Genomic DNA, 6,462 nt, shown 5'->3' with positions numbered 1-6,462 from the left:
GACTGTGCGACCTTGTGTCAGTAACAGCGCCAGTCTATTGACAGAATCATTGTGCACACACCGGCATTTGCTTGTGCAGGGAACAACTCCATGAGGCAGGTACGGTATCACGGATGAAGATACCGAGTCCAAGAGAAACCCAAGTGCAGTAGGAAAGGTCTCAAGGCCGGCATGCAGATGGGCCCCAGCTGCAAAAGGCTCCCAGCTCTGTCGCCCGCCCCCAGGTGTCAGACGCAGCATTGGTCCCAGCCCATGCGTAGTCCTGGAGTAATCTCTGGGCGCTGCCGGGTCCGCGGAGCCCCTCTTCCTGCAGAGAGAGGGGCTTGGGCAGTCGGCCTCCTCCTGCAGCCCAACGGGAGCGCGCCCGACGGGAGCGCGGGAGCAGCGCACGTGCCGCCGGGAAGGCAGGGGCTGCCCGCCCGCGCCAAGATGGCGGCGGCCGCGGCCGCAGCGGCGACTGTTGGCGGCCGGTGAGGCGGGCGGGGCCGGCGGCGCGGAGGCGGGGTCCCGGGCGAGCCGCCCTGGGGAAGGCGGGGGCCGTTTCCATAGCGGCGGCGGCAGGAGGTGTCGCGCCGGGGAACTTCCTGGTTCCCGGGCTCGGCTTTGCCGGGAGCCTCCTGGAAGGGAAACAATGGGGCGGAGGGCACTGCGGTAGCCGCCGCCACCGCCGCCGCGCCGGACCCTCTCGGCCTCCCGTGACTGGCCGCTGCCGCCGCCGCCGGGACCGCTTGGAGGTAACTTCCTTTTCTCTTCAGCCGCTGCAGGAGGGGGCTGGCGGGGTCTAAAGGCGAGGGGGCCAGGACGGAATTGGCCCCGGGCAGCCGGCCGCCGCCATTCCCAGCCCCGGGCAGAGGGCACGCTGCGGCGGCGCGGCCTGGACGGAGCCGGCTCCGGGAGAACCCGCGCGCCGTGTTGCGCGCGCGCGCGTGTGTGTGGGGGTCTGCGGTGTGATTGACAGGCGGGCGGGCGAGCGCGCGCGGGCGGGCCGGGGGCCGGGAGGGCCCAGCGCTGCCTGCCGACCCCCGGGGAGGCGGACCGCTTTGGTCGCCTTCCTCCCCCACCCCGCGTGCAAGTTTCGGTCCCCGGGGAGACGTGTCTCTCGCAAGTTTCACTTGCGTCCTGCGGGAGCGCGAGTGGGCAGGACCCAGGCAAACTTCGCTGAAAAGATTGCCTGGATGCCGCAAGAACTTTGGAGCAGCCCGGGGGAGGATGGGCGGTGAGGGAGGGAGCTGGAAAGCCTGGAAATCCGTGTGCCCGTGCAAAGTTTTGCTGGATAGTTTGGAGCTCCCGGAGCGCGGTGTTTCTGTGGGAGATATAGCACGGTAGCTCGCAGGTGTTTTAATGCCAGCGAATGAGAGACGTCTTACTCCATGGTGGGACATTCATAAATGTTGAGCATCGGGATCTCTGGGCTCTAGTCTAGCCACACTCTGTTTAATCGACAAATACGTTGAATTTTATTTTTAAAATGAGCGTACAAGGTATTAGCTAACGTCACGGCATTTTCGAGTAAAGCTGAGTTAGTAGATTCTAATCACTCATTTCCCCTACACCAGATGCTTTTTTTTTTTTTTTTTTTTTTTTTTTTTTAAATAAGACTAATGTGCGTTGTGCCTTATGGATTGGAAAGGCTCAGTGAATTGGGGCAATACTGCAACACGAATGGAAGAAGTTGTAGAGACACTGTTCTAAGTATTCTTGCTGGAATAATTTTGTTGTGGATCTGTCTCCCTCGCTCCCTCCTTTCCTCCCTTCCTTCTCTTCCTACATAATTAGATCTATGAGACAGTTGTTTCATAGCTCAGAAAAGTTTCGCAGTACAGTTGAGATGACCCGTGCCCAATTCCCTCCCATACTGAATCTCTGGAAGTTTTGTCGGTGGTGGTGGTGGTGGTGGTGGTGGTGGTGGTGGTGGTGGTGGTGGTGATGGTGAGAACTAGGGCAGAGTTTTACATTTTTTTTTTCTTTTCTTTAAGTCACCTTAATAATCAGTAAACTGGCATAGGACGAACAGTGTCTCATTACTTTTGTCACCAAGACCCCACAATTAACAAAATATTAACTAGTTTGTCATAATTTTATAGGAGAAACTAAGCGTGCTGTCTTGTTCACGCCTTAGTTTGTACTCTCCCCAGGCCATTAAGCTGTAAGTCAAAATGGAAAAGGAAATTATACTAATAACAGTGTAAATTAACTTGTGAGGGAAACAGAACTCTAATTGCAAGGACAGGTATCCCCAGTTGAAGAATTGGGACACTCTCACAAAGGTATTCAAGAAGCAGCCTTTGTCTAACTTTCAGAGTCTGGGTCCTGAGCCTCAGTGCTGCCACTTGCTTTTTAACCAGACTACAACTCTGGGTTGTGCTTGGTTCTGGTGAGTGTAATCCACCAGTACCCTTTCACCTTAAAATATCTATTTTTAAGATTTATGTGCATATGCACCACATGTGTGCCTGTTGCTCTCAGGGTCAGAAGAGGATGTCAGACCTCCTGGAACTGGAGTTCTGGATGGTTGTGGGTTATCATGTAAGTCAAACCTGAATCCTCTGGAATAGCAGCAGGTATTCCTAGCCACTGAGCCATCTCTCCAGTCCTCCATTACTCCGTTTGTGCAGGTAACCCTCAGTGAGGACAACTGGTCTGGTTAAACAGGTACCTGAGGAGCAGTGTCGGACTTGGTGTTGGTGTATGTTGACTGATCCTCTCCATGCGTTGTGTGGGAACCAGCAGATCCAGTCTGGGGCTCAGGGCCCGGCAGTTTGCCCTGGCCTAGCTTTGCTATCATGGTGAATTATTGTTACACTTTATAGCCAGGAAAGATGGGTGAAAGAAGCCAGTGAGCTCAACCTTTTAGCAAATGATTTTGGTTGAGAAATTGAGGAGTGTTAAGGAAGTCAAAGAATCTAGAATGCTAAACTTTGAGAGTTGCTTCTTCAGGTAGAGAGGAGGAGACCTTTTCTGGCTCTGAGTTTAATTCTACTTTAACCATCCTTGTTTTGTAACCAGTGCAATTCAGACTAATTACCACAGACTTACAGTTTGCCCCTTCAGTGTAATTTGTGAGAAGCATTTTCCATTTACAGATGTGATCTAATTATATATTAGAGAACTGTTTTCCCCTCTAAAAGGTTTCTACCATTTTTTTGCAGTTAACCTAAGAATCACAGTGTGAACAGTCTGACCTGTAGCATACTTCCACATAGCATACAGGGACTAGACGGTGTGGGGATTAGAGGCACAGAGACCATTCTTGGCTGGCTGGGATCATCTACAGGCTCTCTCACCTCATGACTTAATTCTTCAAAGCTTATTTCTTCATAAAATTAGGGTATCTGGGTGAGGGGAAAGTGTGTACACAGTACAGAGTAAGGGAGGCTGAGGTGGCGGAGAGCGTTCGCTGCCTCTTGGCTGGTTCTTCTCTGTGCGGCCCGAGTGCTCCTGAACCAGTCTCTCATCATCTGCTTCATAGTCATCTCAGAGAGTGAGTCAGTCCGCTTGATCCCCATGGCCACACAGGACTTGGAAGAGACTGTCCACTGCAGTGTCTGCTTTTAGAACTCTTGGGGTTACTATAGCCGTAAAACTCGGATTAAATGCTGAGTAAAATATCCTTTGATTCTTCTTAGAACAAAGACTATAAGGGTCATTGTTGATTGTTGATTTAGTGTGATTCTATTTTCCCTCACTGGCTTAGACTACCTTATTTAAACATGCCCGATCTTCATAGAACTTTAAGAGCTGTCTACCCCAGAAAAGTTTAGTAAGTATTGGGGTTGCTTCATTTGCTTGTAGCCAGATCAAGACTGACTTGGAAATTTTTGTGGGTTCCTAAGTGGTTTTGGCTCTGCATAGATGACTTAGTTATCTTGTGACAGAGGTACACCTTGCACCTGTGTCGTCTTGGTGACAGTGTTAGGAGTGTAGCAGAAGTTACATATTTTCCCCCTGGAAGTTTTCTTCTACTGCATCAACAAGTGAATAAAAAAAAAAAAATGTGCTAGAGTGCTGTGGTAGACTGTCACTTAAAACAGCTCAGGATATTAATTTTACACGAGCCACGTTGTTACCAGGGATGGCGAAGCCATGTTTCAGTACAGCACGAGTGTAGTGTTTATGCATGTCTTCTCCCTGGGAGCTGCTGGGCTATTCACTTTTGGTTTTCAGGCAGTTTAATTTTTCAGTATATATGGAGTAAGATAAGACAAAATGAAATAAAAATCATAAAAGAAAAACATTGAATAGGTATGGAGGACAGTTTTGAAATCTGTCTTACCTGGGCAGTTATTCTTAAAATTCTTTCTTGGTTTGCCTTGAGTTTTTAAAAATGACATTTTCATTTTTCTTTTCTTTCTTTTTCTTTCTTTGTTTTGTTTTAGTTTGGGATTGTAGATTTTACTACTCTCAGTGTTTAATATTATGTTATTACTGTTTTGTGCGTGGGTGTGCACTTACTCAGGCGGTGTGGGCACCTGAGTGTGGGCCCATGTGCATGTCAGAGCTGAACCTTGTGTATCCTTCCTGTGGACCCACCTGCCTTGTGTGGGATGGAGTGAGTCTGACCTGGCCTTGCCTATGAGCCTCAGGTACCCTCCTGTCCCTTCTCCCTAGTTTATGCTTGGGTGTAGCTTACTTCCAAGCTCTCCTTTCTTTTGGGGTTCGTTTTGTTGAAGTCTTAATTGTAATCAAGAGGATAGTTCACTTGGTCTTTCTGACATCATGACACTTTGCCTTTTAGTGTTCAGGGCTGCCTAAGTACAGTGTAACCTCTCAGGTACCTGCTTTGATCCGGTATCACTTTCCTAGGATAAAGAAGCCCCAGGGTGCTACACTCTCCATCTTGGATTCCTAATTTCTTTTGGCTGGTGATTGCTTCTGCCTTAGTTTCGCGTTAGTTCTTGGATATACCCTTTTAAAAAGTTGTATTGTTTACACAAACGAGTACTAGTCTTAGATGTATATCCATAAGAATTTTTATAATGTAATTACCTCAGCTCAATCTGTAGAGTATTTCTGGTGCCCCAGAAGTTTATTATAATTGTTTTCATTCAGTACTGTCTTCCTGTTTTGAATTTACCCAGGACTTAATTTTCTGTCACCACAGGTTAATTTTAGATTTTTAGTTTTTCAAAGAAACAAGGTCATGCAACATACACTGTTTTGTGTTTGGTTTCTTTCCTTCAGCACTGTATTCTGCAAGTGAATTTTACTTATTTGTATGTAGCCGTTTCTTTTTATTATCCAGTATTTGTTTTAGTTGCTCTGGCTACCTAAACAATTGTTCATGATTGTGGCTTAAAACAGTGGTGATATTTGCCTTCCTCACGACTCTGCAGTTTGGGCAGTGCTCATGTCTGTCTCACTCAGTTTCAGGTTGGGCTGTTTGAAGGGCACACCTGCTGTTGTATGAAGGGTTGATTCTGTGTCAGATCAGGGATAGGACACTTCGATGCAGCCTTAACAGTGTGGCTTGAGTTGGTCGCATGAGCTGTGTGGCTGGATTCTAAGAATAGGGGTTGGGGTGAGCCACAAAGAAGCTATATTGACCTTATCACTTGGACTTGGCACTCCTGTGCTATTAATGCCCATTGTATATTGGTTACTACTCGAGACAGTTGTAAGATGCTCGCCTGTAGAGAAAGGGGAAATGGCCCTGGTCTTTGACTGGGAGAGACAAGATTCTAAAAATTCATGCAGGTCATCCTGCAGTAACTAGCATCAAAAAATAGAGATTGCCACAATGGTGGCCTAGTCCGTTCTACTTCTAATAAGCATTTGGATTGTTCTCAGTTACTGGCTGCTATAATACAGCTACTGTGAACATTCTCACTTGTGTATTTTGTTGGCTACATAAACCCCTTCCTTTTGTCTGCCCTAGAAGTGGAATCATTCACCAATAGGTAGACATTCAGTTAGCTTTAGTAGTCACTTAGCAAACATTTATTCAAAGTGTTGATGCCACTTTGTCTCCTTGGTATTTTTAACATCTTAGAACTACCTGTGGTGTATATTGCTTGGCCAGCCATTGTCTTATAGGAGACAGGTGGTCTGGATCTACCTTTGTGGAAATGCAGGTCTTTTTTCTCACATGTGTTTAGTGTGCATGTGTGTGTGTGTGTGTGTGTGTGTGCATGTGTGCATGTGTGTGTGTGTGTGTGCATGTGTGTGTATACACATGCACGTGAAGGTCCAAGGCCAGTATCACTCTGCCTTATTTACTGACACTGTGTCTCAGATGAACCAGTTTGCTGTTTCTGCTGTTCTCCAGCTAGCCATTGTGCTCCAGTAACCCCATGCCACGCCCACCTAGCATTTACATGGGTTCTGATGACCCTAACTTCAGACAAGCACAGTTTCTTAACCCCCTGAGCCATCTCCCCAGCCTGTGAAGCTTTTATACATTATACCTGGCTAGATGCTTAGTTATTGGAAAATAGAGATTATGTAGATGGGGTGATTGTGAAG

General features: G+C 47.6%; 1 protein-coding gene across 1 annotated transcript in view; it reads left to right on the top strand.

Moving 5' to 3' along the window:
- The first annotated feature begins 572 nt into the window (after positions 1–572).
- The window catches only part of Usp6nl (USP6 N-terminal like), a 128,071-nt gene continuing 122,181 nt past the window's right edge, over positions 573–6,462 (top strand). The window contains exon 1 of the mRNA XM_034510019.2: positions 573–734. The gene's annotated coding sequence lies outside the window, so the exon portion shown is untranslated. The remainder of the gene's footprint in view (positions 735–6,462) is intronic.

This window comes from Arvicanthis niloticus, chromosome 8, assembly GCF_011762505.2.
Source record: "Arvicanthis niloticus isolate mArvNil1 chromosome 8, mArvNil1.pat.X, whole genome shotgun sequence".
Taxonomy (NCBI): domain Eukaryota; kingdom Metazoa; phylum Chordata; class Mammalia; order Rodentia; family Muridae; genus Arvicanthis; species Arvicanthis niloticus.
Note: the sequence above shows the minus strand (reverse complement) of the source record. Positions and strands in the feature narration are given on the sequence as shown.